Below are 12,666 nucleotides of genomic sequence, written 5' to 3'. Positions count from 1 at the left end.
CCTAGAAAATGTGAACAATTGAGGTTATGCCACTTAGAGTTGATACTCTTAATTACCTTGATCCTAGGTGGCATGTTTGCTCAAACAAGATCTACTTGTATTAAAAAGTTTTTATTGTTCATCTTATGGTTCTTGTTTGAGTAAGAAATTCTTGGTACGGTTTTCCTCAAATACATATCTCTATATATTATTTGAGACACCGTTTGCTTCAAGTTATCCTAATCATTGTCGTGCGTGATTGTTTGACTAGTTGAAGCTATCAAGAATCTTCATCCGTGCATAGTGCTTAATTATATATACTTACCCTATGCCTTTTATTGTGAAGTTGATCCTTTCTATTCTTGTTGAAATATACCACCGGAAGTTAATTCCAATATTCTCATTATCTTTGACAGTTGATAACCTTGTATGTGGTTGAATTTATGGATCATCTTCATCTTGGATTGCTTCTTATTTCCTTACTTTATTTCCAAGAAATCTTTGTTGCTCCCATGTGTCTTCCTTGTCCCTTTGAAAAATCTTTTGATAATTTTTTTTATTCATATCAAGTATTCGTTTTGGAAGACAAACCTTTTTCTTTACGGTACATTGTGCCATTGTGAAAAGTGTAGAGGGTTTGGTTTATTTATTCGAACCTTGCTCTTTTGGGAGTTTGCTATCTCATTCCTTCTTACATTTTTTATTTGCTTGAATGGGATAAATCTTTGAGCATGTGTGGCTTTATTCATATTTTATGCTCAATGATCTTTACTTAGTTCATTTGTTGAAATTGGTTGAACAAATCTTTTGTGATTTGCTTCTTTGATATAATTTGTATGACAAATTTGTTTGGTCACACCTTTATGCCTTATTGAATTTATTTGGTGTTTTTTCCAAAGTGTATCTTTCTTGGATCTTTAAAGTCTTTGTGCATGCCTATATTTAATTTATCTATATGTATAGCATGCTTTATTTCTTTGATCCATTATATAGGGTATACTCCATCAAATCTTAAATGGCTAAGATTTGCATGAAATTCAAATTTCATCTAAATATGCACATATTTATATGGAGTGTGTCCTATATATTGTGGTTAGTCTAACCATGTTGGACCCAATGAGTTTGGGGGACAAGATGTACTTGAATATTGTTTTAGGTACATTGGAGATGCAATGGAGGCTTGTCTCATCTATAAGGAAGGTGTTGTCACCATATGAGAATTGGAGACAAGCTAGGATGATCGATGAACTCTTATCTACTACATCATGCCATTGCTATCTCGGTAACAAGTATCTTATCCATGCATACTCATATAGCATCCAACCTCTTGTAGGTTGCATCTTGGCATGAAGTTCTTTATTTTGAAATTATTGTGGTTATTGAAAAATCCTTTTAAATAAAACTTCTTATTGTACATTTGAGTAATTTAAGAAGATACATATGTTGGGAATATATAAAAATCATATTTATGATTCACCTACCCAAATATGCCCTCTAGCAATTTATTGCATATCAATTCCTCAAAGAACTCTTATGTGCAATTTTGATAAAATTGCGAAATAAATCCCTATTTGTGATAGTTGTTGCCTCTCTCAAAACATTCCAACTACCTTTACTTCCCTTATTGTTAGTTGTGATGTTTTTGAGATTTTCTTGGTTGAAGCTCATTCATATACCATAAGTAAAAATTGGAGCTATAGGCTATATATGCTTCTTAAGCAAACATCCTTTGGTATATTTTATGACTTCATCTTGGATATCTTGTCTTATTTATTTTGTTAACCTCTTGTGTGTGTGGATCACTTTGTCCACTTTAGAAACTTATATACATAAGAGAGTTAATCCATCACCTTGATATCCTTGTTCTTTGCCGACCATCTTTTATCCTTTTGATTCTTAGTGGTGTTGGTAAAGAAGATTTATGAGTGCTTGGGTTATTTGTTTTTCTTCATGCACTCATATATCGTAATTGTTGGACTCAAGTTATTCTTGATAAGCATATTATCTTTATCTTGGTTGTGTTCTAAATGATATAGAGGGAGTAAGGATTCCATGTTTGTGCATATTGTATTCAAATGCAAACACTATAAATTATGCACGAACCTTGGGGAGCTTCCTTATTTTATTTAAAGCACTATATCTCTATTATCATGATATCTTTGTTTGTCCAATTGGATCTTCGATTGCTTGCTTTATTTGTTGAAGCCTTCTTCACCATGTTATCTTTATGCAATCTTTGATCTTCAATATAGTTTGACTTCCTTCAAGTATTCTTCATTGGATATGTGCATTTGATTCCACTCAAATTATGAGAAGTGCACACCTTGGGGAGGAACTCACATTATATTGGATTTCTAAATTTTTCTCCCATTTTGGCACTTGATGCCAATGGGGGAGAAGTTTAGAGGGTTTAAGGGAATGGTTTTATACTTAAGTTTGGTTTGTGCTTAAGTCTTTTTCCTCTCATGCATTCCATATTTATATGTCTTGCATGGTTGTATATATATAGTGGAAATTGTCCCAAAGGTTAATCTTGACAATGTATGCAATGAATTCATGTTCATCACACGTGCATACATTGTGGGGGAGTTTCTCTATATATATTGGTTCTACTCACATCCCTTGCATTAGTTGTAGTTCTGTGAGTAGAGTTGGTTTTGATATGGGATAGTAGCTTTGTGTTACTTGACCATATCAAATACAACCTCTTGTATACAACTTATTCTCGGATAAGTTGCGTACTTATCTCTAATATTCATTATATAAACCCTCTTATTGTGGTTGTCATCAATTACCAAAATGGGGGAGATTATAAGGGTATATTGCCCCTATGTGTGGTTTTGATAATTAATGACAACCCCTATGGACTAATTTTTGCATTGAGTTTATATGAAGGAATACTCCATAGGTACTACTTGTACTCCATGTGTTGGATTCAAGTATGGATGCCATGAAGATAAAGATACACCTTGTGTATTGGTGACGTGGGCATTACCCTTCGGGTAACTGTTATTTCCCTATCCTGTACGGCCCAACTGGAGGCCCATGAAGACACCCGATGGCAAGGTGGGACACTACGTCGGTGCCGAAGAAGATTTCTTGAAGAACAAGACGAAGAGGAATCGAACAAGGAAAGTTTAGAGCTAGGGTCTTTTGTAACCTAGTCGTACCCGGACAGATCTCTTGAGACCTGGCCCCCTATATAAGGGCCAGGAGAGGGGCTGCCGAGGGACATAATCAATCTTAGCAACTTTAGCCACCATAAGTCCAGAGCTAGGTCCCTGTAGCACTTAGCCTCTCGACGAGATCAGAGCCGAAACCTTCGGCACCCCATTGTAACCCGATATTTTCATAATCAAGATCAGACAGGCAGGACGTAAGGGTTTTACCTCATCGAGGGCCCCGAACCTGGGTAAATCGCTCTCTCCGCTTGTATGTTAACCGATGTCTCGTGTCAGCCTACAGGATTCCATCAACCCTGAGCCCCAAACGGAGGGCATTGCCGAGGAGTACCCTCGACAATTGGCGCCGTCTGTGGGAAACCTGTCGGCACAAGGCAGGTCATCGGCAGTACTGGTCACGTCTGCAGCGTTCGTGCTGGAATCACCAATGCCATCAGATCCGAGAGATTCAGTTCGTTGTGGATCCTTTGAGTTCGTACCGCACACCAAGGCTTCGCATCCGATCTCCGCAGAATCGCGCGACAACATGGATACTACTTTCGGTGGTGTTCACTTCATCATCGATTCCAGAGGGTTTCTTCGCCTCCCTAGTTCAAATGCATCAAACCCAAGAACTTCGGTTCCAGAAGATATCACGCCAGCAGCAGCTTTGGCAGTCCTATCCAGGAGTGCGGGAGAAGGGCGCCGTAGAGGAGCAAAGGAAAAGACGAAGGGACTCACGCCGCGAAGAAGAAAAGAAAATCGCGACTCGCCCCGACAGTATGAACGAGGATGCCACAGCACGCAGCCGGGCAAGAATCGTCTTTGCAGACCTTACCTATCGTCCACGGAGCAACTTGAAGCACCGGGTTATCTACATTCTTACATCGACCCAAAGGATAGCCTTGTAAAATCCAGTCATCTGCTCAGGAATTGTCGGCAGTTCCTCGAAATTCGGCAGTTTTGCGACGATCTTAGAGCCGAAGCCGCGGCAAGAGTCCACTCAATGGAGAGAAGAGCGGCATCCTATGGTTATCCACCAGAACCGTACTTACCGGAAGGAGGAGACAAGTACATACCAACCGAGGTGTTTCCAGAATCTCGCGGACAGGTCAGCATGATCCATAAAACCAGTTTTTCAAAAAAAGAAGTCAAGAAGTTTTCACAGGAAGTGAAGTACGCAGAAGTTGCTACGGTCGATACACCCGAATACATCGACTGGTCAGACCAAAGCATATCTTTTAGCAAAGCAGATCACCCGAAGGCCGTTCCAAGGCCTGGTCACACTGCCCTGGTCCTTGAAGCACAGATCAGAGGGTACAACATGAGCAAGGTATTCATGGATGGAGGAAGCGGTCTGAATCTGTTATTCGTCAGCACAATGAAAGCAATGGGCCTAACAGTCGACATGCTAAGAGAGTCCGACACAGGATTCCACGGCATCATACCGACTCGACCCGCTTACTCCCTTGGTAAAATATCACTGGACGTAGTTTTCGGCACACCTAGCAACTTCATAAAGGAGAAAATCGAATTTGAAGTGGTTGATTGGGAATCTCAGTACCATGCCATCCTCGGCAGACCGGCGTTTGCTAAATTCATGGCGGTACTCCATTACGCGTACCTGAAGTTGAAGATGCCAGGCAATAATGGGACATCAATAACCATCCATGGAAGCTTTTCCCGTTCAGAAAACTGCGACAGGGATTTCCAGAAGATCGCCTCGAAGTTTGGAGCTAAGGAAGAACTCAATGCAGTCGACGCTATCACAGACCACACAAAGCCACCAGCCGATAATCGGAACATGAGATCTGATGAATTTGACGTCGCAAAGGAAGCAAAGAAACAGCAAGTGCATCCCTCTGACCTGAAGAAGACAGTCAATACTTCGGCAGATCTTGCTGTCGCATAGGAAAGCGCGCTCATCGAGTTCCTTGATAACCCACAAGTATAGGGGATCTCAACAGTCTTCGAAGGAAGTAAAACCCAAATTTATTGATTCGACACAAGGGGAGACAAAGAATACTTATAAGCCTTAACAACTGAGTTGTCAATTAAGCTGCACCTGGAAAAGCACTAGTAACATGGGTGATGTGAAAGCAGCAGTAATATGAGAGCAATAGTAACAGTAACACATCAGCAGTAGCAGTAACACAGAGGCAATGGCACCAGAAAATAGTTGATACTACTTCTAATGGCATATAGGACCGAGTGAGTATTTGATGATGAAAGATGGACCGGGGTTCCCAGCTATCTACACTAGTGGCAACTCTCCAATAACATGTGTTGGGTGAACAAATTACAGTTGGGCAATTGACATAATTATTATAGCATTAAGACAGAACATCCGGTTTATAATCATGTAGGCATGTTTTCCATATATAGTCATACGTGCTCGCAATGAGAAACTTGCATAACATCTTTTGTCCTACCAGCCGGTGGCAGCCGGGCCTCTAGGGAAACTACTGGTAATTAAGGTACTCCTTTTAATAGAGCACCGGAGCAAAGCATTCACACTTGGTGAAAACATGTGATCTTCATATCTAAGCCATCCGGACATAGACATGTGCAAACAACTTGTAGATACAATCTAAGCATTAATTATAGAGCTTAAATCTAAGATCATGCCACTCGTGCACTAGTGACAAGCACTAAACACAACAAGATTGCAGCAACAATAACTTCACAAACTTTATAGCTAGACTGATCATAATGTAACAATTCATCGAATCCCAACAAACACAACACCGATTACATCAGATGGATCTCAATCATGTAAGGCAGCTCATGAGATCATTATATTGAAGTACATGGGAGAGAGAGTACCAACTAGCTACTGCTAGAACCCGTAGTCCATGGGGGAACTACTCATAGAGCATGATGGAGGCGGTGGCGTCGATGGAGAAGGCTCCGGGGGTCGATCCCCGTCCCGGCAGGGTGCCGAAACAGGAACTTCTGACCCCCGAAACTAGGTTTCGCTATGGCGGTTGCGCTCCGGGAGTCTTTCTGGAGTATGATCCATATATCTCGGGTTTTCGCGTCGTGGGGGACTAAATAGGCAAAGAGGTGATGTCGGTGGAGTCCCGAGGTGGGCTCCCCACACGCCGGCGCGCCTGTGGGCCCGGCCGCGCGGCTGCATGGGGAGGAGGCTGTGGGCCTCCCCCTGGCTTGCCCTTCTGGATCCGTGTGTCCCTCGGAAAAATAGGAGGTTTGGCTTTTGTTTCGTCGAATTCCGAGAATATTCCCCGAACAACTTTTCTGGAACAGCAGAAAACAGGAACTGACACTCTGGCATCTTGTTAATAGGTTAGTCCCAGAAAATGTATAATAATGATATATAATGCATATAAAACATGTGACAATGATACATAAAACAAGCATGAAACATCAGAAGTTATAGATACGTTGGAGACGTATCAAGCATCCCCAAGCTTAGTTCCTACTCGTCCTCGAGTAGGTAAACGATAAAAAGAAAATAATTTCTGAAGTGACATGCTACCAACATAATCCTGATCCAATAATGATGTAAGGCATGTGAACTGATATCAAATTATTCAAAGAAAATGTCTATAGTTGATATAAGAGATGATAATGCAAGAGTTAAACAAGCTAAAAGTTTTCATGAACTATTGCTTTAAAGACATGAAACCGTACAAAGTTCATTAAAGATGTTTTAAGTATCCAGCGTAGAAGTTCTATCCTTCATTCCAAGCATCAAGTAAATTTTCACAACATAGAAGGATTCAGTCAAGTAAAAATAAACACGAACGTCATGAATCAACTGTTTCGAAGCCTACTCAACCGGTGAGCGCAAGCATTTGGTATTGGAACCAGGATGTTATGGCAAAAAGAACATTAATGGGGGTTTGGAAGGCCAATGGAAGAAAGTCTCACAAATCTATAAGTGATCATTAGACAAGAGGAAGTCTTATAATCGAAGCTATGTAAGGAGTAGTGATTGCCATGCAACGGATGCACATAGAGCTATATGTGTATGAAAGCTCTCCAATGGAACTAGTGGGGGTGCATCCAACTTGGTTGCTCACGAAGACCTAGAGCACTTTTGAGGAAGCTCATCATTGGAATATACAACCCAAGTTCTATAGTGTAAATTCCCCACATAGTTATACTAGTAAAACATGAAAACTCTCTCACATGGAGTATAGGTGCTAATCATGAGCACAAATGATGACTATGAATACTGCAGGTGCTAAATCATGAGCACAAGTGTGGATAAAGGATAGTAATGTTGCCCCCTTTTTCTTTATTCTTTATTCTATTTTCTATTTTTTCAATATATTTTCTTTTTATGTTTCTCTTTTCGATGGCCTCCATGGCTCTTTTCACTTTTAGGGGCAACATCCTAATATGACAACACACTTTTTGGTACAAATAACTCATAATGAACAAAACATGATGTATAAAACTGTATGCCTCTGCCAGTGTAGCAGGATGTGCAATGATCTAGCGTAACATGGGTAAACCACACATCAGTTGTATATAATCATGCAAAGCAATATATAAATAATAAATGACAATAAGTCATGTAATGTAAAATGGAAGTTGCATGGCAATATATCTCAGAACAGCTATGAAAATGCTGTGGTAGGTAGGTATAGTGGCTGTTTTGAGGAAGATGTATGGGCTTATGTGTATGAGAACAAGAGAAAGTCCTCCCACGGATTTGGATGTACTGGCGAAGTATGCACAATTCTCAATGTGAGCAAAAGGTAATGCACAGTACCGAAGAGGCTAGCAAATTTGGATGGTGGAAGCGCCAAAAACCGTAGCTTAACATTAGTCAAAAAGAACTCACGAGCTTATTGCAAACAACTAGCAGGTTCAACATTAAGAGCATGATTAAAATTCACTCCAAGGAGGGCCATTCACGGTGGCACAAGTACCCCGCTAGCTCCCTCGACCTTCAGCACAACTTAGTTATTACGATGAACCCTTAGACATGGAAAGCTATCAAGTCCAACTACACCTTCAACCATTTAAGTAGAGTTTATAGTACGGCACAAGCTTAAAGACAAAAATCCACTACTGATTTTAACTTATTTAACCAGCAAGCTTTACCATCTAAATACCTCAAAACGTTTGCAAAGAATCAGGTTGTCAAAGCTCAATGATCTACAAGATTATGCAATTATTTCATTATACCACTACCACATGTAACATTTTCTGAACCAACCAAATAACAATCAATGTTGAGGCTTTCAGCTTTGCCATGAACATGAATAATAAATTAAGAACACCAGTGTTCAAATGAAAAAGCGGAGCGTGTCTCTCTCCCACACAAGAATGCTAGGATCCAATTTTATTCAGGAAACAAAAACAAACAAACAAAAATAAAAGCACACAGACGCTCCAAGTAAAGCACATAAGATGTGGAAGAATTAAAATATAGTTTCACTAGAGATGACCTGATAAGTTGCTGATGAAGAAGGGGATGCCTTGGGCATCCCCAAGCTTAGACGTTTGAGTCTTCTCGAAATATACAGGGATGAACCACGGGGGCATCCCCAAGCTTAGGCTCTTCACTCTTCTTGATCACATTATATCACCCTTCTCTCTTGACCCTTGAAAACTTCTACCACACCAAACTTCTCATAAACTTCATTAGAGGGGTTAGTACTCAAAAAAAATTAATCCACTTTAGTCCTGTAGTGACACATTGCAAGAACTCAATAAAACATTAGCTACAGCTCTCCACGTCTAGAAAACCTTACTTAAAGTCCACAAGAGACAATGCAAAAAAACAGAGACAGAATCTGCCAAAACAGAACAGCCAGTAAAGATGGAATTTTTCGAGGTACTTCCGTTGCTCAAATTGGAAAAAGTGAAACTAATGAAAGTTGCGTACATATCTGAGGATTACTCATGAATTTTTTCAAGATTTTTAGACTTTTCTACAGAGAGAAAAACCCAAAACCGTGACAGATAAAAATCTGTTTCTGCGCAGAAATCCAAATCTAGTATCAACTTTCTATTAGAGAATTTACTTGGCACAACAATGCGATAAAATAAAGATACAAAGGAGTAGTTACAAAAGTAAGCAATCTCCTTGACTCAAATAAAATAAAAATTATAGAAATAAAACAATGGGTTGTCTCCCATAAGCGCTTTTCTTTAACGCCTTTCAGCTAGGCGCAGAAGATTTTAATGATACTCACATGAAAATAGAAAATGAAGCAAAAGGAGCATCAAGAAGAAAATTAGAAACACATTTAAGTCTAACCCGCTTCCTATGCATAAGAATCTTGTACACAAATAAATTCATGAAGAACAAAGTGACAAGCATTGGAAGATAAAACACGAGTAACTTCAAAATTTTCAGCATGTAGAGAGGTGTTTTAGTACCATGAAAATTTCTACAACCATATTTTCCTCTCTCATAATAATTTCAAGTAGCATCATGAACAAACTACAATATAACTATCACATACAGCATGCTTTTCATGATTTACAAACACATAATTTTTATCAAGCTCAAAAATAGTGGGATCAAAACGTACCCACTTTTTAAAAATCTATAACAAGATGATTGATCATTCTCAAGAGATATGTGACTCCTAGATAAAGTCAAGACTTCTCCAATCCATTTTCATTAGTAGTACAATTAATATTATCAAGTAACATAGGACCATCATCTTTATCATAAACATTGTCTAAGCAAAACTCTTTAGTACCAGGCATTTCGATATCAGGCACAAACAAATCATTATCATAAGATTTATCAAAATAGCATGGATTATCATAGATAACAGTAGCATAATTATTCTCACAAGTTTTACTCATAGGAAATATTTCAAGAGTCCACAGGAACATAACATTCATCCTCCTTTGGTAAGCATGGAGGACAATCAAATAGTGTAAGAGATAAAGAGTTACTCTCATTAGAAGGTTGGCATGGGTAGCTAATCCATTCTTCCTCCTTTTGTTCATCACTCTCCTCCTCTTTTTCATCCAATGAGATTTCAGGTTCATCAATTTCTTCTTTCACACTTCAAATTGTGAGTGCATTCTTGTGCATGAATGAGTCTCTCTTTATAATCAATGATATAAGGATTATTGTTGTAATGTTCTATACAATAATCAAGGATAGAAGAGACATAATATTTAAGGTCCTTACAAGAAATACAAGTTTCATAATTTTTAGCCATGAAGGATTCTATCTCAGAGGCTCCCATAAATAAAACAAATTGTTCTACTTCTTCGAACCCAAGATGAATATAGTTATTCCAATGATAGTTCACAATTAAAACTTCTTCACTAAAGCCACATTGGAATTTAAGATGTTTAGTATCCTGTTTAGAGCAACAGTTTATATCATGGTGTTTAAGCAAGATTTTAGCAATTGTATTCAATTTTTCTAACACGGCACTCATGACTTTACCCTTTCTTGATTCTCTATAATTCATATATAATTCTATAAGCTCCATACAGGTTATGGGTTCTTCCATAACAACAGTTTTTAATTTTTCGGTTTTTCAATTATTTTTATGGATTTTCGGGTATATAAGAAAAACAAAACTAGACAAAAACAAACTAGACAAAAGTAAACTAAGCAAAATAATACTAGACAGAAATAAACTAAGCACAAATAAACTAGACAAAAGTAAACTAAGCAAAACAAAATAAAATAAAAACAGAGAGAGAGGTAGAGTGTACTCCCCAGGTGAACTTATGAGTAGAGCTATGCTCCCCGGCAACGGCGCCAGAAAATAGTCTTGATAACCCACAAGTATATGGGATCGCAACAGTCTTTGAGGGAACTAATACCCAAATTTATTGATTAGACACAAGGAGAGACAAAGAATACTTATAAGCCTTAACAACTGAGTTGTCAATTTAGCTGCACCTGGAAAAGCACTAGTAACAGGGGTGATGTGAAAGCAACAGTAATATGAGAGCAATAGTAACGGTAACACAGAGGCAATGGCACCAGAAAATAGTTGATACTACTTCTAATGGCATATAGGACCGAGTGAGTATTTGATGATGAAAGATGGACCGGGGTTCCCAGCTATCTACACTAGTGGCAACTCTCCAATAACAAGTGTTGGGTGAACAAATTACAGTTGGGCAATTGACATAATTATTATAGCATTAAGACAGAACATCCAGTTTATTAATCATGTAGGCATGTTTTCCATATATAGTCATACGTGCTCGCAATGAGAAACTTGCATAACAACTTTTGTCCTACCAGCCGGTGGCAGCCGGGCCTCTAGGGAAACTACTGGTAATTAAGGTACTCCTTTTAATAGAGCACTGGAGCAAATCATTAACACTTGGTGAAAACATGTGATCCTCATATCTAAGCCATCCCCCCCAGTTATCCCAGTTGCTGTCACTCTGCGGCCTCGGGTTCCGGACATAGACATGTGCAAACAACTTGTAGATACAATCTAAGCATTAATTATAGAGCTTAAATCTAAGATCATGCCACTCGTGCACTAGTGACAAGCATTAAACACAACAAGATTGCAGCAACAATAACTTCACAAACTTTATAGCTAGGCTGATCATAATGTAACAATTCATCGGATCCCAACAAACGCAACACCGATTACATCAGATGGATCTCAATCATGTAAGGCAGCTCATGAGATCATTATATTGAAGTACATGGGAGAGAGAGTACCAACTAGCTACTGCTAGAACATGTAGTCCATGGGGGAACTACTCATGGAGCATGATGGAGGCAGTGGCATCGATGGAGAAGGCTCTGGGGTCGATCCCCGTCCCGGCAGGGTGCCGAAACAGGAACTTCTGACCCCCGAAACTAGGTTTCGCTATGGCGGCGGCGCTCCGGGAGTCTTTCTGGAGTATGATCCATATATCTTGGGTTTTCGCGTCGTGGGGGAATAAATAGGCAAAGGGGCGATGTCGGTGGAGTCCCGAGGTGGGCTCCCCACACGCCAGCGCGCCTGTGGGCCCGGCCACGCGGCTGCATGGTGAGGAGGCCGTGGGCCTCCCCCTGGCTTGCCCTTCTAGCTTCGTGCGTCCCTCGGAAAAATAGGAGGTTTGGCTTTTGTTTCGTCGAATTCCGAGAATATTGCCCGAACAGCTTTTCTGGAACCAAAAACAGCAGAAAACAGGAACTGACACTGTGGCATCTTGTTAATAGGTTATTTCCAGAAAATGTATAATAATGATATATAATGCATATGAAACATGTGATAATGATACATAAAACAAGCATGAAACATCAGAAATTATAGATACGTTGGAGACGTATCATTCCTCCGTGAGCGCTGGGAAGTAATTGCATGGGAACCATCTGACATGCCAGGTATTCCCAGGGAACTCGCTGAGCACGCCCTCAATGTTGATCCAAAGGCCTAACCAGTACAGCAGTCGATGCGCCGGTTTTCAGAGCCGAAGAGAAAGGCAATCAGCGAAGAAGTTAGTCGGCTCCGCAAGGCTGGATTCATTCGGGAGCTTAAGGAAGCCGAGTGGGTAGCCAACCCAGTCATGGTACCAAAGAAAGACACAACAGCTCTTTGCATGTGTATCA

The sequence above is a fragment of the Lolium perenne genome, chromosome 2, assembly GCF_019359855.2.
Source record: "Lolium perenne isolate Kyuss_39 chromosome 2, Kyuss_2.0, whole genome shotgun sequence".
In the NCBI taxonomy this organism is placed as follows: domain Eukaryota; kingdom Viridiplantae; phylum Streptophyta; class Magnoliopsida; order Poales; family Poaceae; genus Lolium; species Lolium perenne.
This window is presented reverse-complemented; position numbering follows the sequence as displayed.